A 23,053-nucleotide genomic window follows, 5' to 3' on the forward strand; every position below is an offset into this window, starting at 1 on the left:
TGAAAAAAAATTGGTGCGACACGAGGACTTCACAAGAAAATGGGTGAAATATAAGGACTTCGCAGGAGGTAACCCATGCTAGTACTACTCTCGCCCAAGCACCCTTACCTACGGAGTTTTGATAGAATCCGTTGCATTAGTGCTGGTATGATCGCACCAGTTTCATTTCGTGCTCAAAATACATACACTCCTTCTCCTTCCCTCCCCCTCCCATCAATTGTTTCCTTGTGCGTTCACACTGCACCTCTTCTTCTCGTTCTAATATCGATTAAAATGCCCCTGCTTCTTGACTCACATTTGCGTATAAACCACCGGACCCTAGTTCCAATTGCGCGTAACGTCGAACGACCCGTCTGAAAAAAAATATGTGCGACACGAGGACTTCCCAAGAGGTTACCCATCCGAGTACTACTCTAACCCAAGCACACTTAACTGCGGAGTTCTGATAGAATCTGATGCATTAGTGCTGGTATGATCGCACCCGTTTAATTCCGCGCTGCAAATACATAAACTCCTTCTTCTTTCTTCCCCCTCCCATTATTTATTTCTTTGTGCGTGCGCACTGCACCTCCCGTTCTCGTTCTAATATCAAGTAAAATGCTACGGTGCCGTGACTCACATTTGCGAATAAACTTAAGGACCATAATTCAAGTCGCACGTATCGTCGAAAGAATCATCTGCAAAAAAATGGGTGCAACACGAGGACTTCCTGAGAAAATGGGTGAAATATAAGGACTTCGCAGGAGGTCACCCATCCTAGTGCTACTCTCGCCCAAGCACCCTTAACTTGCAGAGTTATGATAGAATCCATTGCATTGGTGCTAGTATGATTGCTCATGTTTCATTCTGCGCTGCAAATACATACACTTTTTTTCCCTCCATCCCCCCTCCCATCATTTGTTTCCTTGTGCGTGCACTCTGCATCTCTCATTCTCGTTCAAATATCGATTAAAATGCCCCTGCTTCTTGACTCACATTTGCGTATAAACCAGTGGACCCTAGTTCCAGTCGCGCGTAACGTCGAACGACCCGTCTGAAAAAAAAAATTAGTGCGACACGAGGACTTCCCAGGAGGTCACCCATCCGAGTACTACTCTCGCCCAAGCACACTTATCTACGGAGTTCTGATGGGATCTGGTGCATTAGTGCTGGTATGATCGCACCAGTTTAATTTCGCGCTGCAAATACGTAAACTCCTTCTCCTTTCTTCCCCCTCCCGTCATTTGTTTCCTTGTGCGTGCGCACTGCACCTCTCGTTCTCGTTCAAATATCAAGTAAAATGCCATGGCGCCGTGACTCACATTTGCGAATAAATCTGCGAACCATAATTAAAGTCACGCGTAACGTCGAACGGCATATCTGAAAAAAAGAAAATGGGTGCAATACGAGAACTTCCTAGGAGGTAACCCATCATTATACTACTTTCGCCAAAGCACACTTAACTGCGGAGTTCTGATGGGATCCGGTGCATTTGTGCTGGTGTGACCGCACCTGTTTAATTTTGTGCTGAAAATACATACACTCCTTCTTCCCTCCCGCCCTCCCATCATTTGTTTCCATTTGCGTTCACATTGCACCTCTCATTCTCGTTCTAATATCGATTAAAATTCCCCTGATTCTTGACTCACATTTGCGTATAAACCAGCGGACCATAGTTCCAGTCGCGCGTAATGTCGAACGACCTATCTGAAAAAACATTGTTGCGATACGAAGACTTCTCAAGAGGTCACCCATCCGAGTACTACTCTCGCCCAAGCACACTTAACTGCGGAGTTCTGATGGGATCCAGTGAATTAGTGCTGGTATGATGCCACTTGTTTAATTTTGCGCTTCAAATACATACACTCCTTCTGTTTTCTTCCTCCTCCCGTCATTTGTTTCCTTGTGCGTGCGCACTGCACCTCCCGTACTGGATCTAATATCAAGTAAAACGCCACAGGGCCATGACTCAAATTTGCGAATAAACCTGTGGACCATAAATCAAGTCGCGCGTAACGTCGAAAGAATCATCTGCAAAAAGATGGGTGCAACACGAGGACCTCCCAAGAAAATGGGTAAAATATAAGGACTTCGCAGGAGGTCACCCATCCGAGTACTTTTCTCGCCCAAGCACCCTTAACTGCGGAGTTCTGATAGAATCCGTTGCATTAGTGCTGGTATGATCCCTCATATTTCATTCTGCACTGTAAATACATACACTCTTTCTCCTTCCATCCCCCTCCCGTCATTTGTTTCCTTGTGCGTGCACTCTGCATCTCTCTTTCTCGTTCTAATATCAAGTAATATGCCCCGGCACCGTGACTCACCTTTGCAAATGAACCAGCGGATTATAATTCCATTCGCGCGTAACGTCGAACAACCCATCTGAAAAAAAATAGGTGCAACACGAGGGCTTCCCAGGTGGTCACCCATCCGAGTAATACCCTCGCCCAAGCACACTTAACTGCGGAGTTCTGATGGGATCCGGAGCTTTAGTGCTAGTATGATCGAACCTGTTTAATTTTGCGCTGCAAATACATACACTCCTTCTCCTTTCTTCCCCCTCCCGTCATTTGTTTCCTTGTGCGTTTACACTTCACCTCTCATTCTCGTTCTAATATCGATTAAAATGCCCCTGCTTCTTAACTCACATTTGCGTATAAATCAGCGGACCCTAGTTCCAGACGCGCGTAACGTCGAACGACCCGTCTGAAAAAAAATTGGTGCGACACGAGGACTTCCCAGGAGGTCACCCATCCGAGTACTAATCTCGCCCAAGCACAGTTAACGGCGGAGTTCTGATGGGATCCGGTGCATTAGTGCTATTATGATCGCACCTCTTTAATTTCGCGCTGCAAATACATAAACTCATTCTCCTTTCTTCCCCCTCCCGCCATTTGTTTCCTTGTGCGTGCGCACTGCACCTCCCGTGCTCGTTCTAATATCAATTAAAATGCTACGGTGCCGTGACTCACATTTGCGAATAAACCTGAGGACCATAATTCAAGTCGCGCGTATCGTCGAAAGAATCATCTGCAAAAAAATGGGTGCAACACGCGGACTTCCTAAGAAAATGGGTGAAATATAAGGACTTCGCAGGAGGTCACCCATCCTAGTGCTACTCTCGCCCAAGCACCCCTAACTTGCGGAGTTCTGATAGAATCCATTGCATTGGTGCTGGTATGATTGCTCATGTTTCATTCTGCGCTGCAAATACATACACTTTTTCTCCCTCCATCCCCCCTCCCGTCATTTGTTTCCTTGTGTGTGCACTCTGCATCTCTCCTTCTCGTTCTAATATCGATTAAAATGCCCCTGCTTCTTGACTAACATTTGCGTATAAACCAGTGGACCCTAGTTCCAGTCGCGCGTAATGTCGAACGACTCGTCTGAAAAAAAAAATTAGTGCGACACGAGGACTTCCCAGGAGGTCACCCATCCGAGTACTACTCTCGCCCAAGCACACTTATCTACGGAGTTCTGATGGGATCTGGTGCATTAGTGCTGGTATGATCGCACCTGTTTAATTTCGCGCTGCAAATACATAAACTCCTTCTCCTTTCTTCCCCCTCCCGTCATTTATTTCCTTGTGCGTGCGCACTGCACCTCTCGTTCTCGTTCAAATATCAAGTAAAATGCCATGGCGCTGTGACTCACATTTGCGAATAAATCTGCGGATCATAATTAAAGTCGCGCGTAACGTCGAATAGCACATCTGAAAAAAAAAAATGGGTGCAACACGAGAACTTCGCTTGAGGTAACCCATCATTGTACTACTTTCGCCAAAGCACACTTAACTGTGGAGTTCTGATGGGATCCGGTGCATTTGCGCTGGTGTGACCGCACCTGTTTAATTTAGTGCTGAAAATACATACACTCCTTCTTCCCTCCCCCCTCCCATCATTTGTTTCCTTCTGCGTTCACACTGCACATCTCCTTCTCGTTCTAATATCGATTAAAATGCCCCTTTTTCTTGACTCACATTTGCGTATAAACCAGCGGACCATAGTTCCAGTCGCGCGTAACGTCGAATGATTCATCTGAAAAAAAATTATTGCGATACGAGGACTTCCCAAGAGGTCACCCATCCGAGCACTACTCTCGCCCAAGCACACTTGACTGCAGAGTTCTGATGGGATCTAGTCCATTAGTGCTGGTATGATGCCACTTGTTTAATTTTGCGCTTCAAATACATGCACTCCTTCTCTTTTCTTCCTCCTCCCGTCATTTGTTTCCTTGTGGGTGCGCACTGCACCTCCCGTACTCGTTCTAATATCAAGTAAAATGCCACGGTGTCGTGACTCACATTTGTGAATAAACCTGTGGACCATAAATCAAGTCGCGCATAACGTCGAAAGAATCATCTGCAAAAAGATGGGTGCAACACGAGGACCTCCCAAGAAAATGGGTGAAATATAAGGACTTCGCAGGAGGTCACCCATCCGAGCACTAATCTCGCCCGAGCACACATAACTGCGGAGTTCTGATGGGATCCGATGCATTAGTGCTGGTATGATCGCATCTGTTTAATTTTGCGCTGCAAATACATAAACTCATTCCCCTTTCTTCCCCCTCCCGTCATTTGTTTCCATGTGCGTGCGCACTGCACCTCCCGTTCTCGTTCTAATATCAAGTAAAATTCTACAGCGTCGTGACTCACATTTGCAAATAAACCTGAGGACCATAATTCAAGTCGCGCGTAACGTCGAAAGAATCATCTGCAAAAAAATGGGTGCAACACGAGGACTTCACAAGAAAATGGGTGAAATATAAGGACTTCGCAGGAGGTAACCCATGCTAGTACTACTCTCGCCCAAGCACCCTTACCTACGGAGTTCTGATAGAATCCGTTGCATTAGTGCTGGTATGATCTCACCTGTTTCATTTCGTGCTGAAAATACATACACCCTTTCTCCTTCCCTCCCCCTCCCATCAATTATTTCCTTGTGCGTTCACACTGCACCTCTCATTCTCGTTCTAATATTGATTAAAATGGCCCTGCTTCTTGACTCACATTTGCGTATAAACCAGCGGACCCTAGTTCCAGTCGCGCGTAATGTCGAACGACCCGTCTGAAAAAAAATTGGTGCGACAAGAGCACTTCCCAGGAGGTCACCCATCCGAGTACTACTCTCGCCCAAGCACACTTAACTGCGGAGTTCTAATGGGATCCGGTGCATTAGTGCTGGTATGATCGCACTCGTTTAATTTCGCGCATCAAATACATAAACTCCTCCTTTCTTCCCCCTCCCGTAAGATGTTTCCTTGTGCGTGCGCTCTGCATCTCTCTTTCTCGTTCTAATATCATGTAATATGCCCCGGCACCGTGACTCACATTTGCAAATGAACCAGCGGTTTATAATTCCATTCGCGCGTAACGTAGAACAACCCATCCGAAAAAAAATAGGTGCAACACGAGGGCTTCCCAAGTGCTCACCCATCCGAGTACTACTCTCGCCCAAGCACACTTCACTGCGGAGTTCTGATGGGATCCGCAGCTTTAGTGCTGGTATGATCGCATCTGTTTAATTTCGCGCTGCAAATACATACACTCCTTCTCCTTTCTTCCCCCTCCCGTCATTTGTTTCCTTGTGCGTTCACACTTCACCTCTCATTCTCGTTCTAATATCGATTAAAATGCCCCTGCTTCTTGACTCACATTTGTGTATAAACCAGCGGACCCTAGTTCCAGACGCGTGTAACGTCGAACGACTCGTCTGAAAAAAAATTGGTGCGACACGAGGACTTCCGAGGAGGTCAACAATCTAAGTACTAATCTCGCCCAAGCACACTTAACTGCGGAGTTCTGATGGGATCCGGGGCTTTAGTGCTGGTATGATCGCACCTGTTTAGTTTCGCGCTGCAAATACATGCACTCCTTCTCCTTTCTTCCCCCTCCCGTCATTTGTTTCCTTGTGCGTGCGCACTGTACCTCTCGTTCTCGTTCAAATATCAAGTAAAATGCCAAGGCGCCGTGACTCACATTTGCGAATAAATCTGCGGACCATAATTAAAGTCGCGCGTAACGTCGAACGGCACATCTGAAAAAAAGAAAATGGGTGCAACACGAGAACTTCCCAGGAGGTAACCCATCATTGTACTACTTTCGCCAAAGCACACTTAACTGCGGAGTTCTGATGGGATCCGGTGCATTTGTGCTGGTGTGACCGCACTTGTTTAATTTCGTGCTGAAAATACATACACTCCCTCTTCCCTCCCACCCTCCCATCATTTGTTTCCTTGTGCGTTCACACTGCACCTCTCCTTCTCGTTCTAATATTGATTAAAATGCCCCTGATTCTTGACTCACATTTGCGTATAAACCAGCGGACCATAGTTCCAGTCGCGCGTAACGTCGAACGACCCGTCTGAAAAAAATTGGCGCGACACGAGGACTTCCTAGGAGGTCACCCATCCGAGAACTAATCTCGCCCAAGCACACATAACTGCGGAGTTCTGATGGGATCCGGTGCATTAGTGCTGGTGTGATCGCACTTGTTTAATTTCGCGCTACAAATACATAAACTCATTCCCCTTTCTTCCCCCTCCCGTCATTTGTTTCCTTGTGCGTGCGCACTGCATCTCTCTTTCTCGTTCTAATATCACGTAATATATCTCGGCACCGTGACTCACCTTTGCAAATGAACCAGTGGTTTATAATTCCATTCGCGCGTAACGTCGAACAACCCATCCGAAAAAAAATAGGTGCAAGACGAGGGCTTCCCAAGTTGTCACCCATCCGAGTACTACTCTCGCCCAAGCACATTTAACTGCGGAGTTCTGATTGGATCCGGAGCTTTAGTGCTGGTATGATCCCACCCGTTTAATTTCGCACTGCAAATACATACACTCCTTCTCCTTTCTTCCCCCTCCCGTCATTTGTTTCCTTGTGCGTTCACACTTCACCTCTCATTCTCGTTCTAATATCGATTAAAATGCCCCTGCTTCTTGACTCACATTTGCGTATAAACCAGCGGACCCTAGTTCCAGACGCGCGTAACGTCGAACAACCCGTCTGAAAAAAATTGGTGCGACACGAGGAGTTCCCAAGAGGTCACCCTTCCAAGTACTAATCTCGCCCAAGCACACATAACTGCGGAGTTCTGATGGGATCCAGTGCATTAGTGCTGGTCCGATCGCACCTGTTTAATTTCGCGTCACAAATACATAAACTCATTCCCCTTTCTTCTCCCTCCCGTCATTTGTTTCCTTGTGTGTGCGCATTGCACCTCCCGTTCTCGTTCTAATATCAAGTAAAATGCCACGGCGCCGTGACTCACATTTGCGAATAAATCTGCGGACCATAATTAAAGTCGCGCGTAACGTCGAACGGTACATCTGAAAAAAAAAATGGGTGCAACACGAGAACTTCCCAGGAGGTAACCCATCATTGTACTACTTTCGCCAAAGCACACTTAACTGCGGAGTTCTGATGGGATACAGTGCATTAGTGCTGGTGTGACCGCACCTGTTTAATTTTGTGCTTAAAATACATACACTCCTTCTTTCCTCCCCCCTCCCATCATTTGTTTCCTTGTGCGTTCACACTGCACCTCTCCTTCTCGTTCGAATATCGATTAAAATGCTCCTGATTCTTGACTCAAATTTGCGTAAAAACAAGCGGACCATAGTTCACGTCGCGCGTAACGTAAAACGACCCATCTGAAAAAAAATTATTGCGATACGAGGACTTCCCAAGAGGTCACCCATCCGAGTACTACTCTCGCCCAAGCACCCTTAACTGCAGAGTTCTGATGGGATCCAATGCATTAGTGCTGGTATGATGCCACTTATTTAATTTTGCGCTTCAAATACATACACTCCTTCTCTTTTCTTCCTCCTCCCGTCATTTGTTTCCTTGTGCGTGCGCACTGCACCTCCCGTACTCATTCTAATATCAAGTAAAATGCCACGGCGCCATGAGTCACATTTGCGAATAAACCTGCGGACCATAAATCAAGTCGCGCGTAAAGTCAAAAGAATCATCTGCAAAAAGATGGGTGCAACACGAGGACCTCCCAAGAAAATGGGTGAAATATAAGGACTTCACAGGAGGTCACCAATCCGAGTACTTTTCTCGCCCAAGCACCCTTAACTGTGAAGTTCTAATAGAATCCGTTGCATTAGTGCTGGTATGATCCCTCATGTTTCATTCTGCACTGCAAATACATACACTCTTTCTCCTCCCATCCCCCCACCCGTCATTTGTTTCCTTGTGCGTGCACTCTGCACCTCTCTTTCTCGTTCTAATATCAAGTAATATGCCTCGGCAACGTGACTCACCTTTGCAAATGAACCAACGGTTTATAATTCCATTCGCGCGTAACGTCAAACAACCCATTCGAGAAAAAAAAGGTGCAACACGAAGGCTTCCCAAGTGGTCACCCATCCGAGTACTACTCTCGCCCAAGCACACCTAACTGCGGAGTTCTGATGGGATCCGGGGCTTTAGTGCGGGTATGATCGCACCTGTTTAATTCCGCGCTGCAAATACATACACTCCTTCTCCTTTCTTCCCCCTCCGTCATTTGTTTCCTTGTGCGTTCACACTTCATCTCTCCTTCTCGTTCTAATATCGATTAAAATGCCCCTGCTTCTTGACTCACATTTGCGTATAAACCAGTGGACCCTAGTTCCAGACTCGCGTAACGTCGAACGACCCGTCTGAAAAAAAATTGGTGCGACACGAGGACTTTCTAGGAGGTCACCCATCTGAGTACTAATCTCGCCCAAGCACACTTAACTGCGGAGTTCTGATGGGATCCGGTGCATTAATGCTGGTATGATCGCACCTGTTTAATTTCGCGCTGCAAATACATAAACTCATTCCCCTTTCTTCCCCCTCCAGTCATTTGTTTCCTTGTGCGTGCGCACTGCACCTCCCGTACTCCTTCTAATATCAAGTAAAATGCCACGGCGCCGTGACTCACATTTGCGAATAAACCTGCGGACCATAAATCAAGTCGCGCGTAATGTCGAAAGAATCATCTGCAAAAAGATGGGTGTAACACGAGGACCTCCCAAGAAAATGGGTGAAATATAAGGACTTCGCAGGATGTCACCCATCCGAGTACTTTTCTCGCCCAAGCACCCTTAACTGCGGAGTTCTAATAGAATCCGTTGCATTAGTGCTGGTATGATCCCTCATGTTTCATTCTGCACTGTAAATACATAAACTCCTTCTCCTTTCTTCCCCCTCCCGTCATTTGTTTCCTTGTGCGTGCACTCTGCATCTCTCTTTCTCGTTCTAATATCAAGTAATATGCCCCGGCACCGTGAGTCACCTTTGCAAATGTACCAGCGGTTTATAATTCCATTCGTGCGTAACATCGAACAACCCATCCAAAAAAAAATAGGTCCAACACGAGGGCTTCCCAAGTGGTCACCCATCCGAGTACTACTCTCGCCAAGCACACTTAACTGTGGAGTTCTGATGGGATCCGGGGCTTTAGTGCTGCTATGATCGCACCTCTTTAATTTCGCGCTGCAAATACATACACTCCTCCTTTCTTCCCCCTCCCGTCATTTGTTTCCTTGTGCGTTCACACTTCACCTCTCATTCTCGTTCTAATATCGATTAAAATGCCCTGCTTCTTGACTCACATTTGCGTATAAAACAGCGGACCCTAGTTCCAGACGCGCGTAACGTCGAACGACCAGTCTGAAAAAAAATTTATTGCGACACGAGGACTTCCCAGGAGGTCAACCATCCGAGTACTAATCTCGCCCAAGCACACTTAACTGCGGAGTTCTGATGGGATCCGGGGCTTTAGTGCTGGTATGATCGCACCTGTTTAGTTTCGCGCTGCAAACATATACATTCCTTCTCTTTCTTTCCCCCTCTCGTTATTTGTTTCCTTGTGCGTGCGCGCTGCACCTCCCTTTCTCGTTCTAATATCAAGTAAAATGTTACAGCGCCGTGACTCACATTTGCGAATAAACCTGAGGACCATAATTCAAGTCGCGTGTAACGTCGAAAGAATCATCTGTAAAAAAATGGGTGCAACACGAGGACTTCACAAGAAAATGGGTGAAATATAAGGACTTCGCAGCAGGTAATCCATGCTATTACTACTCTCGCCCAAGCACCCTTACCTACGGAGTTCTGATAGAATCCGTTGCATTAGTGCTGGTATGATCGCACCTGTTTCATTCTGCGCTGCAAATACATACACTTTTTCTCCTTCCCTCCCCCTCCCATCAATTGTTTCCTTGTGCGTTCACACTGCACCTCTCTTTCTCGTTCTAATATCGATTAAAATGCCCCTGCTGAAAAAAATTGGTGCGACACGAGGACTTCCTAAGAGGTCACCCATCCGAGTACTACTCTCGCCCAAGCACACTTTACTGCGGAGTTCTGATGGGATCCGGTGCATCAGTGCTGGTATGATCGCACCCGTTTAATTCCGCGCTGCAAATACATAAACTCCTTCTCCTTTCTTCCCCCTTCCGTCATTTGTTTCCTTATGCGTGCACACTGCACCTCCCGTGATCGTTCTAATATCAAGTAAACCTGAGGACCATAATTCAAGTCGTGCGTATCGTCGAAAGAATCATTTGCAAAAAAAATGGGTGCAACACGAGTACTTCCTAAGAAAATGTGTGAAATATAAGGACTTTGCAGGAGGTCACCCATCCTAGTGCTACTCTCGCCCAAGCACCCTTAACTTGCGGATTTCTGATAGAATCCGTTGCATTCGTGCTGGTATGATTGCTCATGTTTCATTCTGCGCTGCAAATACATACACTTTTTCTCCCTCCATCCCCCCTCCCGTAATTTGTTTCCTTGTGCGTGCACTCTGCATCTCTCCTTCTCGTTCTAATATCAATTAAAATGCTCATCCTTCTTGACTCTCATTTGCGTATAAACAAGTGGACCTTAGTTCTAGTCGCACGTAACGTCGAACGACCCGTCTGAAAAAAAAATTGCGGCACGAGGACTTCCCAGAAGGTCACCCATCCGAGTACTACTCTCGCCCAAGCGCACTTAACTGCGGAGTTCTGATGGGATCCGGTGCATTAGTGCTGGTATGATCGCACCTGTTTAATTTCGCGCTGCAAATACATAAACTCCTTCTCTTTTCTTCCCCCTCCCGTCATTTGTTTCCTTGTGCGTGCACACTGCACCTCTCGTTGTTGTTCAAATATCATGTAAAATGCCACAGGCCCGTGACTCATAATTTGCGAATAAATCTGCGGACCATAATTAAAGTCGCGCGTAACGTCGAACGGCACATCTGAAAAAAAGAAAATGGGTGCAACACGAGAACTTCCCAGGAGGTAACCCATCATTGTACTACTTTCGCCAAAGCACACTTAACTGCGGAGTTCTGATGGGATCCGGTGCATTTGTGCTGGTGTGACCGCACCTGTTTAATTTCGTATTGAAAATACATACACTCCTTCTTCCCTCCCCCCCTCCCATCATTTGTTTCCTTGTGCTTTCACACTGCACCTCTCCTTCTCGTTCTAATATCGATTAAAATGCCCCTGATTCTTAACTCACATTTGCGTATAAACCAGTGGACCATAGTTCCAGTCGCGCGTAACGTCGAACGACCCGTCTGAAAAAAAATTAGTGTGACACGAGGACTTCCCAGGAGGTCACCCATCCGAGTACTACTTTCGCCCAAGCATACTTAATTGCGGAGTTTTGATGGGATCCAGTGCATTAGTGCTGGTATGATCGCACCCGTTTAATTTCACGCTGCAAATACATAAACTCCTTCGCCTTTCTTCCCACTCCCGTCATTTGTTTCCTTGTGCGTGAGCATTGCACCACCCGTGCCCGTTATAATATAAAGTAAAATACTACGGTGCCGTGACTCACATTTGTGAATAAACCTGAGGACCATAATTCAAGTCACGCGTATCGTCGAAAGAATCATCTGCAAAAAAATGGGTACAACACGAGGACTTCACAAGAAAATGGGTGAAATATAAGGACTTCGCAGGAGGTAACCCATGCTAGTACTACTCTCGCCCAAGCACCCTTACCTACGGAGTTCTGATAGAATCCGTTGCATTAGTGCTGGTATGATCGCACCTGTTTCATTTCGCGCTGCAAATACATACACTCCTTCTCTATTCTTTCCCCTCCCGTCATTTGTTTCCTTGTGCGTGCGCACTGCACCTCTTGTTCTCGTTCAAATATCAAGTAAAATACCACGGCGCCGTGACTCACATTTGTGAATAAATCTGCGGACCATAATTCAAGTCGCGCGTAATGTCGAACGACACATCTGGAAAAAAGAAAATGGGTGCAACACGAGAAATTCCCAGGAGGTAACCCATCATTGTACTACTTTCGCCAAAGCACACTTAACTGCGGAGTTCTTATGGGATTCGGTGCATTTGTGCTGGTGTGACCGCACCTGTTTAATTTCGTGCTGAATATACATACACTCCTTCTTCCCTCCCCCCCTCCCATCATTTGTTTCCTTGTGCGTTCACACTGCACCTCTCCTTCTCGTTCTAATATCGATTAAAATGCCCCTGCTTCTTGACTCACATTTGCGTATAAACCAGCGGACCCTAATTCCAGTCGCGTGTAACGTCGAACGACCCGTCTGAAAAAAAAATTGTTGCGACATAAGGACTTCCCAGGAGGTCACCCATCCGAGTACTACTCTTGCCCAAGCACACTTAACTCTGGAGTTCTGATGGGATCCGGTGCATTAGTTGTGGTATGATCGCACCCGTACAATTTCGCGCTGCAAATACATAAACTCCTTCCCCTTTCTTCCCCCTCCCGCCTTTTGTTTCCTTGTGCGTGCGCACTGCACCTCCCGTGCTCGTTCTAATATCAAGTAAATTGGTACGGTGCCGTGACTCACATTTGCGAATAAACCTGAGGACCATAATTCAAGTCGCGCGTATCGTCGAAAGAATCATCTGCAAAAAGATGGGTGCAACACGAGGACTTCCTAAGAAAATGGGTGAAATATAAGGACTTCGCAGGAGGTCACCCATCCTAGTGCTACTCTCGCCCAAGCACCCTTAACTTGCGGAGTTCTGATAGAATCCGTTGCATTGGTGCTGGTATGATTGCTCATGTTTCATTCTGCGCTGCAAATACATACACTTTTTCTCTCTCCATCCCCCCTCCCGTCATTTGTTTCCTTGTGCGTGCACTCTCTATCTCTCCTTCTCGTTCTAATATCGATTAAAATGCCCCTGTTTCTTGACTCACATTTGCGTATAAACCAGTGGACCCTAGTTCCAGTCGCGCATAACGTCGAACGACCCGTCTGAAAAAAAAAATTAGTGCAACAAGAGGACTTCCCCGGAGGTCACCTATCCGAGTACTACTCTCGCCCAAGCACACTTAACTGCGGAGTTCTGATGGGATCCGGTGCATTAGTGCTGGTATGATCGCAACTGGAACTATGGTCCGCTGGTTTATACACAAATGTGAGTCAAGAAGCAGGGACATTTTAATCGATATTAGAACGAGAATGAGAGGTGCAGTGTGAATGCACAAGGAAACAATTGACGGGAGGGGGAAGAAAGGAGAAGGAGTGTATTTATTTGCTGCGCGAAATTAAACAGGTGCGATCATACCAGCATTATTGCCCCGGATCCCATCAGAACTCCGCAGTTAAGTGTGCTTGGGCGAGAGTCGTACTCGGATGGGTGACCACCGGGGAAGCCCTCGTGTTGCACCTATTTTTTTTCGGGTGGGTTGTTCGACGTTACGCGCGAATGGAATTATAAACCGCTGGTTCATTTGTAAAGGTGAGTCACGGTGCCGGGGCATATTACTTGATATTAGAACGAGTACGGGAGGTGCAGTGCGCACGAACAAGGAAACAAATGACGGGAGGAGGAAGAAAAGAGATGGAGTGTATGTATTTGAAGCGCAAAATTAAACAAGTGGCATCATACCAGCACTAATGCACTGGATCCCATGAGAACTCTGCAGTTAAGTGTGCTTGGGCTAGAGTAGTACTCGGATGGGTGACCTTTCTAGAAGTCCTCGTATCGCAACAATTTTTTTTCAGATGGGTCGTTCGACGTTATGCGCGACTGGAACTATGGTCCACTGGTTTATACGCAAATGTGAGTCAAGAATTAGGGGCATTTTAATCGATATTAGAACGAGAATGAGAGGTGCAGTGTGAACGCACAAGGAAACAAATGATGGGAGGGGGGGAGGGAAGAAGGAGTGCATGTATTTTCAGCACAAAATTAAACAGGTGCGGTCACACCAGCACAAATGCACCGGATCCCATCAGAACTCCGCAATTAAGTGTGCTTTGGCGAAACTAGTACAATGATGGGTTACCTCCTGGGAAGTTCTCGTGTTGCACCCATTTTCTTTTTTTCAGATGTGCCGTTCGACATTACGCGCGACTTTAATTATGGTCTGCAGATTTATTCGAAAATGTGGGTCACGACGCCGTGGCATTTTACTTAATATTTGAACGAGAACGAGAGGTGCAGTGCGCACGCACAAGGAAACAAATGACGGGAGGGAGAAAAAAGGAGAAGTAGTTTATGTATTTGCAGCGCAAAATTAAACAGGTGTGATCATACCAGCACTAATGCACCGGATCCCATCAGAACTCTACAGTCAAGTGTGCTTGGGCGAGAGTAGTACTCGGATGGGTGACCTCCTGGGAATTCCTAGTGTTGCACTAATTTTTTTTTTCAGACGGGTCGTTCGACGTTACGCGCGACTGGAACTAGGGTCCACTGGTTTATACGCAAATGTTAGTCAAGAAGCAGGGGCATTTTAATCGATATTAGAACGAGAAGGAGAGATGCAGAGTGCACGCACAAGGAAACAAATGACGGGAGGGGGGATGGAGGGAGAAAAAGTGTATGTATTTGCAGCGCAGAATGAAACATGAGCAATCATACCAGCACCAATGCAACGGATTCTATCAGAATTCTGTAAGTTAAGTGTGCTTGGGCGAGATTAGTACTCGGATGGGTGACCTCCTAGGAAGTCCTCGTGTCGCACCAATTTTTTTTCAGACGGGTCGTTCGACGTTACGCGCGTCTGGAACTAGGGTCCGCTGGTTTATACGCAAATGTGAGTCAAGAAGCAGGGGCATTTTAATCGATATTAGAACGAGAATAAGAGGTGAAGTGTGAACGCACAAGGAAACAAAAGACGGGAGGGGGACGAAAGGAGAAGGAGTGTATGTATTTGGTGCGCAAAAATAAACAGGTGCGATCATACCAGCACTAAAGCTCCAGATCCCATCAGAACTCCGCAATTAAGTGTGCTTGGGCGAGGGTAGTACTCGGATGGGTGACCACCGGGGAAGCCCTCGTGTTGCTTCAATTTTTTTTCGGATGGGTTGTTCGACGTTACGCGCGATTGGAATTATAATTCGCTGGTTCATTTGCAAAGGTGAGTCACGGTGCTGGGGCATATTACTTGACATTAGAACGAGAAAGAGAGATGCAGAGTGCACGCACAAGGAAACAAATGACGGGAGGGGGGATGGAAGGAGAAAGAATGTATGTATTTGCAGTGCAGAATGAAACATGAGGGATCATACCAGCACTAATGCAACGGATTCTATCAGAACTCCGCAGTTAAGGGTGCTTGGGCGAGAAAAGTACTCGGATGGGTGACCTCCTGCGAAGTCCTTATATTTCACCCATTTTCTTGGGAGGTTCTCGTGTTGCACCCATCTTATTGCAGATGATTCTTTTGACGTTACGCGCGACTTGATTTATGGTCCACAGGTTTATTCGCAAATTTGAGTCACGACACCGTGGCATTTTACTTGATATTATAACGAGTACGGGAGGTGCAATGCGCACGCACAAGGAAACAAATGACGGCAGGAGGAAGAAAAGAGAAGGAGTGTATGTATTTGAAGAACAAAATTAAACAAGTGGCATCATACCAGCACTAATGCACTGGATCCCATCAGAACTCTGCAGTCAAGCGTGCTTGGGCGAGAGTAGTACTCGGATGGGTGACCTCTTGTGAAGTCCTCGTATCGCAACAATTTTTTTTCAGATGGGTCGTTAGACGTTACGCGCGACTGGAACTATGGTCCACTGGTTTATACACAAATGTGAGTCAAAAATCAGGGGCATTTTTATGAATATTAGAACGACAAGGAGAGGTGCAGTGTGAACGCACAAGGAAACAAATGATGGGTGGGGGGGAGGGAAGGGGTGTATGTATTTTCAGCAAGAAATTAAACAGGTGCGGTCACACCAGCACAAATGCACCGGATCCCATCAGAACTCCGCAGTTAAGTGTGCTTTGGCGAAAGTAGTACAATGATGGGTTACCTCCTGGGAAGTTCTCGTGTTGCACCCATTTTCTTTTTTTCAGATGTGCCGTTCGACGTTACGCGCGACTTTAATTATGGTCCGCAGATTTATTTGCAAATGTGAGTCACGGCGCCGTGGCATTTTACTTGATATTTGAACAAGAACGAGAGGTGCAGTGCGCACGCACAAGGAAACAAATGACGGGAGGGGGAAGAAATGAGAAGGAGTTTATCTATTTGCAGCGCGAAATTAAACAGGCGCGATTATACCAACACTAATGCATCGGATCCCATCAGAACTCTGCAGATAAGTGTGTTTGGGCGAGAGTAGTACTCGGATGGGTGACCTCCTGGGAAGCTCTTGTGTCGCACTAATTTTTTTTTCAGACGGGTCGTTCGACGTTACGCGTGACTGGAACTAGGGTCCACTAGTTTATACACAAATGTGAGTCAAGAAGCAGGGGCATTTTAATCGATATTAGAACAAAAAGGAGAGATGCAGAGTGCAGGCACAAGGAAACAAATAACGGGAGGAGGGATGGAGGGAAAAAAAGTGTATGTATTTGCAGCGCAGAATGAAACATGAGCAATCATACCAGCACCAATGCAATGGATTCTATCAGAACTCCGTAAGTTAAGGGTGCTTGGGCGAGAGTAGCACTAGGATGGGTGACCTCCTGCGAAGTCCTTATATTTCACCCATTTTCTCAGGAAGTCCTCGTGTTGCACCCATTTTTTTGCAGATGATTCTTTCGACGATACGCGCGACTTGAATTATGGTCCTCAGGTTTATTCGCAAATGTGAGTCACGGCACTGTAGAATTTTACTTGATATTACAACGAGCACGGGAGGTGCAGTGCGCACGCACAAGGAAATAAATGATGGGAGGGGGAAGAAAGGAGAAGGAGTTTATGTATTTGCAGCGCGAAATTAAACGGGTGCGATCATACCAGCACTAATGCATCGGATTCCATCAGAACTCCGCAGTTAAGTGTGCTTGGGTGAGAGTAGTAGTCGGATGGTTGACCTCCTGGGAAGTCCTCGTGTCGCACTAATTTTTTTTCAGACGGGTCGTTCGACGTTACGCGCGATTGGAGCTAGGGTCCGCTGGTTTATACGCAAATGTGAGTCAAGAAGCAGGGGCATTTTAATCGATATTAGAACGAGAAGGAGAGATGCAGAGTGCACGCACAAGGAAACAAATGACGGGAGGGGGGATGGAGGGAGAAAAAGTGTATGTATTTGCAGCGCAGAATGAAACATGAGCAATCATACCAGCACAAATGCAACGGATTCTTTTAGAACTCCGCAAGTTAAGAGTGCTTGGGCGAGAGTAGCACTAGGATGGGTGACCTCCTGCGAAGTCCTTATATTTCACCCATTTTCTTAGGAAGTCCTCATGTTGCACCCATTTTTTTGCAGATGATTCTTTCGACGATACGCGCGACTTGAATTATGGTCCTCAGGTTTATTTGCAAATGTGAGTCACGGCACCGTAGCATTTTACTTGATATTAGAACGAGCACGGGAGGTGCAGTGCGCATGCACAAGGAAACAAATGACGGGAGGGGGAAGAAAGGAGAAGGAGTTTATGTATTTGCAGCGCGGAATTAAACGGGTGCGATCATACCAGTACTAATGCACCGGATCCCATCAGAACTCTGCAGTTAAGTGTGCTTGGGCGAGAGTAGTACTCGGATGGGTGACCTCTTGGGAAGTCCTTGTGTCGCACCAATTTTTCTTCAGACGGGTCGAGAATGAGAGGTGAAGTGTGAACGCACAAGGAAACAAATGACGGGGAGGGGGAAGAAAGGAGGAGTGTTTGTATTTGCGGCGCGAAATTAAAGAGGTGCGATCATACCAGCACTAAAGCCCAGGATCCCATCAGAACTCCGCAGTTAAGTGTGCTTGGGCGAGAGTAGTACTCGGATGGGTGACCACCTGGGAAGCCCTCGTGTTGCACCTATGTTTTTTCGGATGGGTTGTTCGACGTTACGTGCGAATGGAATTATAAACCGCTGGTTCATTTGCAAAGGTGAGTCACGGTGTCGGGGCATATTACTTGATATTAGAACGAGAAAGAGAGATGCAGAGTGTACGCACAAGGAAACAAATGACGAGAGGGGGGATGGGAGGAGAAAGAGTGTATGTATTTGCAGCGCAGAATGAAACATGAGGGATCATACCAGCACTAATGCAACGGATTCTATTAGAACTCCGCAGTTAAGGGTGCTTGGGCGAGAAAAGTACTCGTATGGGTGACCTCCTGCGAAGTCCTTATATTTCACTTATTTTCTTATGAAGTACTCGTGTTGCACCCATTTTTTTGCAGATGATTCTTTCGACGATACGCCCAACTTGAATTATGGTTCTCAGGTTTATTCACAAATGTGAGTCACGGCACCGTAGTATTTTACTTGATATTAGAAGGAGCACCGGAGGTGCAGTGCGCACGCACAAGGAAATAAATGACGGGAGGGGAAAGAAAGGAGAAGGAGTTTATGTATTTGCAGCGCGGAATTAAACGGGTGCGATCATACCAGCACTAATGCACTGGATCCCATCAGAACTCTGCAATTAAGTGTGCTTGGGCGTGAGTAGTACTCGGATGGGTGACCTCATGGGAAGTCCTCGTGTCGCACTAATTTTTTTTCAGACAGGTCGTTCGACGTTACGCGCGACTGGAACTATGGTCCACTGGTTTATACGCAAATGTGAGTCCAGAATTAGGGGCATTTTAATCAATATTAGAACGAGAAGGAGAGGCGCAGTGTGAACGCACAAGGAAACATATGATGGGAGGGGGGGAGGGAAGAAGGAGTGTATGTATTTTCAGCACGAAATTAAACAGGTGCGGTCACACCAGCACAAATGCACCGGATCTCATCAGAACTCCGCAGTTAAGTGTGTTTTGGCGAAAGTAGTACAATGATGGGTTACCTCCTGGGAAGTTCTCGTGTTGCACCCATTTTTTTTTTCAGATGTGCCGTTCGACGTTACGCGAGACTTTAATTATGGTCCGCAGATTTATTCGCAAATGTGAGTCACGGCGCCGTGGGATTTTACTTGATATTTGAACGAGAACGATAGGTGCAGTGCGCACGCACAAGGAAAAAAATCACGGGAGGGGGAAGAAAGGAGAAAGAGTTTATGTATATGCAGCGCGAAATGAAACAGGTGCGATCATACCAGCACTAATGCAACGGATTCTATGAGAACTCCGTAGGTAAGGGTTCTTGGGCGAGAGTAGTACTAGCATGGGTTACCTCCTGGGAAGTCCTTATATTTCATCCATTTTCTTGTGAAGTCCTCATGTTGCACCCATTTTTTTGCAGATGATTCTTTCGACGTTACGCGCGACTTGAATTTTGGTCCTCAGGTTTATTCGCAAATGTGAGTCATGGCGCTGTACCATTTTACTTGATATTAAAACGAGAACGGGAGGTTCAGTGCGCACGCACAAGGAAACAAATTACGGGAGGGGGAAGAAAGGAGAAGCAGTTTATGTATTTGCAGCGCGAAATGAAACAGGTGCGATCATACCAGCACTAATGCAACGGATTTTATCAGAACTCCGTAGGTAAGGGTGCTTGGGCGAGAGTAGTACTAGCATGGGTTACCTCCTGGGAAGTCCTTATATTTCACCCCTTTTCTTGTGAAGTCCTCGTGTTGCACCCATTTTTTTGCAGATGATTCTTTCGACGTTACGCGCGACTTGAATTATTGTCCTCAGGTTTATTCGCAAATGTGAGTCACGGCGCTGTAGCATTTTACTTGATATTAGAACGAGATTGGGAGGTGCAGTATGCACGCACAAGAAAACAAATGACGGAAGGGGGAAGAAAGGGGAATGAGTTTATGTATTTGCAGCGCGAAATTAAACACGTGCGATCATACCAGCACTAATGCACCGGATCCCATCAGAACTCCGCAGTGAAGTGTGCTTGGGCGAGATTAGTACTCGGATGGGTGACCTCCTGGGAAGTCCTCTTGTCGCACTAATTTTTTTTCAGACGGATCGTTCGAAGTTACGCGCGTCTGGAACTAGGGTCTGCTGGTTTATACGCAAATGTTAGTCAAGAAGCAGGGTCATTTTAATCGATATTAGAACGAGAATGAGAGGTTAAGTGTGAACGCACAAGGAAACAAATGACAGGAGGGGGAAGAAAGGAGAAGGAGTGTATGTATTTGCAGCGCGAAAGTAAACAGGTATGATCATACCAGCACTAAAGCTCCGGATCCCATCAGAACTACGCAGTTAAGTGTGCTTGGGCGAGCATAGTACTCGGATGGGTGACCACTTGGGAAGCCCTCGTGTTGCACCTATTTTTTTTCGGATGGGTTGTTCGACGTTACGCGCGAATAGAATTATAAACCGCTGGTTCATTTGCAAAGATGAGTCACGGTGCCGGGGCATATTACTTGATATTAGAACGAGAAAGAGAAATGCAGAGTGCACGCACAAGGAAACAAATGACGGGAGGGGGGATGGGAGGAGAAAGAGTGTATGTATTTGCAGTGCAGAATGAAACATAGGGATCATACCAGCACTAATGCAACGGATTCTATCAGACCTCCGCAGTTAAGGGTGCTTGGGCGAGAAAAGTACTCGGATGGGTGACCTCCTGCGAAGTCCTTATATTTCACCCATTTTCTTGGGAGATCCTCGTGTTGCACCCATCTTTTTGCAGATGATTCTTTCGACGTTACGGGCGACTTGATTTATGGTCCGCAGGTTTATTCGCAAATGTGAGTCACGGCGCCGTGGCATTTTACTTGATATTAGAAGGAGTACGGGAGGTGCAGTGCGCACGCACAAGGAAACAAATGACGCGAGGAGGAAGAAAAGAGAAAGAGTGTATGTATTTGAAGCGCAAAATTAAACAAGTGGCGTCATACCCGCACTAATACACTGGATCCCATAAGAACTCTGCAGTTAAGTGTGCTTGGGCGAGAGTAATACTCGGATGGGTGACCTCTTGGAAAGTTCTCGTATCGCAACAATTTTTTTTCAGATGGGTCGTTCGACGTTACGCGCGACTGAAACTATGGTCCGCTGGTTTATACGCAAATGTGAGTCAAGAATCAGGGGCATTTTAATCGATATTAGAACGAGAAGGAGATGTGCAGTGTGAACGCACAAGGAAACAAATGATGGGAGGGGGGGAGGGAAGAAGGAGTGTATGTATTTTCGGCACAAAATTAAACAGGTGCAGTCACACCAGCACAAATGCACCGGATCCCATCAGAACTCTGCAGTTAAGTGTGCTTTGGCAAAAGTAGTACAATGATGGGTTACCTCCTGGGAAGTTCTCGTGTTGCACCCATTTTCTTTTTTTCAGATGTGCCGTTCGACGTTACGCGCAACTTTAATTATGGTCCGCAGATTTATTCGCTAATGTGAGTCACGGCGCCGTGGCATTTTACTTGATATTTGAACGAGAACGAGAGGTGCAGTGCGCACGCATAAGGAAACAAATGACGGGAGGGGGAAGAAAGGAGAAGGAGTGTATGTATTTGCAGCGAGAAATGAAACAGGTGCGATCATACCAGCACTAATGCAACGGATTCTATCAGAACTCCGTAGGTAAGGGTGCTTGGGCGAGAGTAGTACTAGCATGGGTTACCTCCTGCGAAGTCCTTATATTTGACCCATTTTCTTGTGAAGTCCTCGTGTTGCACCCATTTTTTTTCAAATGATTCTTTCGACATTACGCGCGACTTGTATTATGGTCCTCAGGTTTATTCGCAAATGTGAGTCACGGCGCTGTAGCATTTTACTTGATATTAGAACGAGAACGGGAGGTGCAATGCGCACGCACAAGGAAACAAATGACGGGAGGGGAAAGAAAGGGGAATGAGTTTATGTATTTGCAGCACAAAATTAAACAATTGCAATCATACCAGCGCTAATGCACCGGATCCAATCAGAACTCCGCAGTTAAGTGTGCTTGGGCGAGATTAGTACTCGGATGGGTGACCTATTGGGAAGTCCTCGTGTCGCACCAATTGTTTTTCAGACGGGTCGTTCGACGTTACGCGCGTCTGGAACTAGGGTCCGCTGGTTTATACGCAAATGTGAGTCAAGAAGCAGGGGCATTTTAATCGATATTAGAACGAGAATGAGGGGTGAAGTGTGAACGCACAAGGAAACAAATGACGAGAGGGAGAAGAAAGGGGAAGGAGTGTATGTATTTGCAGCACAAAATTAAACAGGTGCGATCATTACCAGCACTAAAGCTCCGGATCCCATCAGAACTCCGCAGTAAAGTGTGCTTGGGCGAGGGTAGTACTCGGATGGGTGACCACTCGGATGGGTTGTTCGACGTTACGCGTGAATGGAATTATAAACCGTTGGTTCATTTGCAAAGGTGAGTCACGGTGCCGGGGCATATTACTTGATATTAGAACGAGAAAGAGAGATGCAGAGTGCACGCACAAGGAAACAAATGACAGGTGGGAGGATGGAAGGAGAAAGAGTGTATGTATTTGCAGTGCAGAATGAAACATGAGGGATCATACCAGCACTAATGCAACGAATTCTATCAGAACTCCGCAGTTAAGGGTGCTTGGGTGAAAAAAGTACTCGGATGGGTGACCTCCAGTGAAGTCCTTATATTTCACCCATTTTCTTGGGAGGTCCTCGTGTTGCACCCATCTTTTTTGCAGAAGATTCTTTCGACGTTAGCGCGACTTGATTATGGTCCGCAAGTTTATTCGCAAATGTGAGTCACAGCACCGTGGCATTTTACTTGATATTAGAACGAGTACGGGAGGTGCAGTGCGCACGCACAAGGATACAAATGACGGGAGGAGGAAGAAAAGA

General features: G+C 46.5%; 4 non-coding genes and 43 pseudogenes across 4 annotated transcripts; 18 read left to right on the forward strand and 29 right to left on the reverse strand.

The window, feature by feature from the left end:
• Window positions 1-364: 364 nt before the first annotated feature.
• On the reverse strand, window positions 365-483 carry LOC148240525 (5S ribosomal RNA; annotated as a pseudogene).
• A 563-nt stretch (window positions 484-1,046) lies between these two features.
• Window positions 1,047-1,165, reverse strand: LOC148240526 (5S ribosomal RNA). Its single transcript, XR_015814589.1, has one exon. It is a non-coding gene; the product is annotated as a 5S ribosomal RNA (ribosomal RNA).
• Window positions 1,166-1,374: 209 nt separating this feature from the next.
• Window positions 1,375-1,493, reverse strand: LOC148240527 (5S ribosomal RNA; annotated as a pseudogene).
• Window positions 1,494-1,697: 204 nt separating this feature from the next.
• On the reverse strand, window positions 1,698-1,815 carry LOC148240528 (5S ribosomal RNA; annotated as a pseudogene).
• Window positions 1,816-2,375: 560 nt separating this feature from the next.
• On the reverse strand, window positions 2,376-2,494 carry LOC148240529 (5S ribosomal RNA; annotated as a pseudogene).
• Window positions 2,495-2,699: 205 nt separating this feature from the next.
• Window positions 2,700-2,818, reverse strand: LOC148240530 (5S ribosomal RNA; annotated as a pseudogene).
• A 563-nt stretch (window positions 2,819-3,381) lies between these two features.
• On the reverse strand, window positions 3,382-3,500 carry LOC148240531 (5S ribosomal RNA; annotated as a pseudogene).
• A 208-nt stretch (window positions 3,501-3,708) lies between these two features.
• Window positions 3,709-3,827, reverse strand: LOC148240532 (5S ribosomal RNA; annotated as a pseudogene).
• Window positions 3,828-4,738: 911 nt separating this feature from the next.
• LOC148240533 (5S ribosomal RNA) lies at window positions 4,739-4,857 on the reverse strand (annotated as a pseudogene).
• A 205-nt stretch (window positions 4,858-5,062) lies between these two features.
• LOC148240534 (5S ribosomal RNA) lies at window positions 5,063-5,181 on the reverse strand (annotated as a pseudogene).
• A 202-nt stretch (window positions 5,182-5,383) lies between these two features.
• On the reverse strand, window positions 5,384-5,502 carry LOC148240535 (5S ribosomal RNA; annotated as a pseudogene).
• A 205-nt stretch (window positions 5,503-5,707) lies between these two features.
• Window positions 5,708-5,826, reverse strand: LOC148240536 (5S ribosomal RNA; annotated as a pseudogene).
• Window positions 5,827-6,035: 209 nt separating this feature from the next.
• Window positions 6,036-6,154, reverse strand: LOC148240537 (5S ribosomal RNA; annotated as a pseudogene).
• Window positions 6,155-6,357: 203 nt separating this feature from the next.
• Window positions 6,358-6,476, reverse strand: LOC148240538 (5S ribosomal RNA; annotated as a pseudogene).
• A 205-nt stretch (window positions 6,477-6,681) lies between these two features.
• On the reverse strand, window positions 6,682-6,800 carry LOC148240539 (5S ribosomal RNA; annotated as a pseudogene).
• Window positions 6,801-7,004: 204 nt separating this feature from the next.
• Window positions 7,005-7,123, reverse strand: LOC148240540 (5S ribosomal RNA; annotated as a pseudogene).
• Window positions 7,124-7,330: 207 nt separating this feature from the next.
• Window positions 7,331-7,449, reverse strand: LOC148240541 (5S ribosomal RNA; annotated as a pseudogene).
• A 203-nt stretch (window positions 7,450-7,652) lies between these two features.
• LOC148240542 (5S ribosomal RNA) lies at window positions 7,653-7,770 on the reverse strand (annotated as a pseudogene).
• Window positions 7,771-8,331: 561 nt separating this feature from the next.
• Window positions 8,332-8,450, reverse strand: LOC148240543 (5S ribosomal RNA; annotated as a pseudogene).
• Window positions 8,451-8,654: 204 nt separating this feature from the next.
• On the reverse strand, window positions 8,655-8,773 carry LOC148240544 (5S ribosomal RNA; annotated as a pseudogene).
• Window positions 8,774-9,332: 559 nt separating this feature from the next.
• Window positions 9,333-9,450, reverse strand: LOC148240545 (5S ribosomal RNA; annotated as a pseudogene).
• Window positions 9,451-9,652: 202 nt separating this feature from the next.
• Window positions 9,653-9,771, reverse strand: LOC148240546 (5S ribosomal RNA; annotated as a pseudogene).
• Window positions 9,772-10,258: 487 nt separating this feature from the next.
• Window positions 10,259-10,377, reverse strand: LOC148240547 (5S ribosomal RNA). The gene has a single exon (XR_015815099.1). It is a non-coding gene; the product is annotated as a 5S ribosomal RNA (ribosomal RNA).
• Window positions 10,378-10,902: 525 nt separating this feature from the next.
• On the reverse strand, window positions 10,903-11,021 carry LOC148240548 (5S ribosomal RNA; annotated as a pseudogene).
• Window positions 11,022-11,231: 210 nt separating this feature from the next.
• Window positions 11,232-11,350, reverse strand: LOC148240549 (5S ribosomal RNA; annotated as a pseudogene).
• Window positions 11,351-11,554: 204 nt separating this feature from the next.
• LOC148240550 (5S ribosomal RNA) lies at window positions 11,555-11,673 on the reverse strand (annotated as a pseudogene).
• A 563-nt stretch (window positions 11,674-12,236) lies between these two features.
• LOC148240551 (5S ribosomal RNA) lies at window positions 12,237-12,355 on the reverse strand (annotated as a pseudogene).
• Window positions 12,356-12,560: 205 nt separating this feature from the next.
• LOC148240552 (5S ribosomal RNA) lies at window positions 12,561-12,679 on the reverse strand (annotated as a pseudogene).
• Window positions 12,680-13,242: 563 nt separating this feature from the next.
• On the reverse strand, window positions 13,243-13,361 carry LOC148240553 (5S ribosomal RNA; annotated as a pseudogene).
• A 167-nt stretch (window positions 13,362-13,528) lies between these two features.
• LOC148240554 (5S ribosomal RNA) lies at window positions 13,529-13,647 on the forward strand (annotated as a pseudogene).
• Window positions 13,648-14,175: 528 nt separating this feature from the next.
• LOC148240555 (5S ribosomal RNA) lies at window positions 14,176-14,294 on the forward strand (annotated as a pseudogene).
• A 209-nt stretch (window positions 14,295-14,503) lies between these two features.
• LOC148240556 (5S ribosomal RNA) lies at window positions 14,504-14,622 on the forward strand (annotated as a pseudogene).
• Window positions 14,623-15,155: 533 nt separating this feature from the next.
• On the forward strand, window positions 15,156-15,274 carry LOC148240557 (5S ribosomal RNA; annotated as a pseudogene).
• A 561-nt stretch (window positions 15,275-15,835) lies between these two features.
• Window positions 15,836-15,953, forward strand: LOC148240558 (5S ribosomal RNA; annotated as a pseudogene).
• A 201-nt stretch (window positions 15,954-16,154) lies between these two features.
• On the forward strand, window positions 16,155-16,273 carry LOC148240559 (5S ribosomal RNA; annotated as a pseudogene).
• A 209-nt stretch (window positions 16,274-16,482) lies between these two features.
• LOC148240560 (5S ribosomal RNA) lies at window positions 16,483-16,601 on the forward strand (annotated as a pseudogene).
• Window positions 16,602-17,163: 562 nt separating this feature from the next.
• On the forward strand, window positions 17,164-17,282 carry LOC148240561 (5S ribosomal RNA; annotated as a pseudogene).
• A 561-nt stretch (window positions 17,283-17,843) lies between these two features.
• Window positions 17,844-17,962, forward strand: LOC148240562 (5S ribosomal RNA). Its single transcript, XR_015815442.1, has one exon. It is a non-coding gene; the product is annotated as a 5S ribosomal RNA (ribosomal RNA).
• Window positions 17,963-18,074: 112 nt separating this feature from the next.
• Window positions 18,075-18,193, forward strand: LOC148240563 (5S ribosomal RNA). Its single transcript, XR_015814803.1, has one exon. It is a non-coding gene; the product is annotated as a 5S ribosomal RNA (ribosomal RNA).
• Window positions 18,194-18,753: 560 nt separating this feature from the next.
• LOC148240564 (5S ribosomal RNA) lies at window positions 18,754-18,872 on the forward strand (annotated as a pseudogene).
• Window positions 18,873-19,076: 204 nt separating this feature from the next.
• On the forward strand, window positions 19,077-19,195 carry LOC148240565 (5S ribosomal RNA; annotated as a pseudogene).
• A 561-nt stretch (window positions 19,196-19,756) lies between these two features.
• Window positions 19,757-19,875, forward strand: LOC148240566 (5S ribosomal RNA; annotated as a pseudogene).
• Window positions 19,876-20,110: 235 nt separating this feature from the next.
• Window positions 20,111-20,229, forward strand: LOC148240567 (5S ribosomal RNA; annotated as a pseudogene).
• A 205-nt stretch (window positions 20,230-20,434) lies between these two features.
• On the forward strand, window positions 20,435-20,553 carry LOC148240568 (5S ribosomal RNA; annotated as a pseudogene).
• Window positions 20,554-21,113: 560 nt separating this feature from the next.
• On the forward strand, window positions 21,114-21,231 carry LOC148240569 (5S ribosomal RNA; annotated as a pseudogene).
• A 204-nt stretch (window positions 21,232-21,435) lies between these two features.
• On the forward strand, window positions 21,436-21,554 carry LOC148240570 (5S ribosomal RNA; annotated as a pseudogene).
• A 563-nt stretch (window positions 21,555-22,117) lies between these two features.
• Window positions 22,118-22,236, forward strand: LOC148240571 (5S ribosomal RNA; annotated as a pseudogene).
• The last annotated feature ends 817 nt before the right edge of the window (window positions 22,237-23,053 follow it).

The sequence above is a fragment of the Carica papaya genome, chromosome 8 (genome assembly GCF_054855325.1).
Source record: "Carica papaya isolate Zhongbai chromosome 8, ASM5485532v1, whole genome shotgun sequence".
Taxonomy (NCBI): domain Eukaryota; kingdom Viridiplantae; phylum Streptophyta; class Magnoliopsida; order Brassicales; family Caricaceae; genus Carica; species Carica papaya.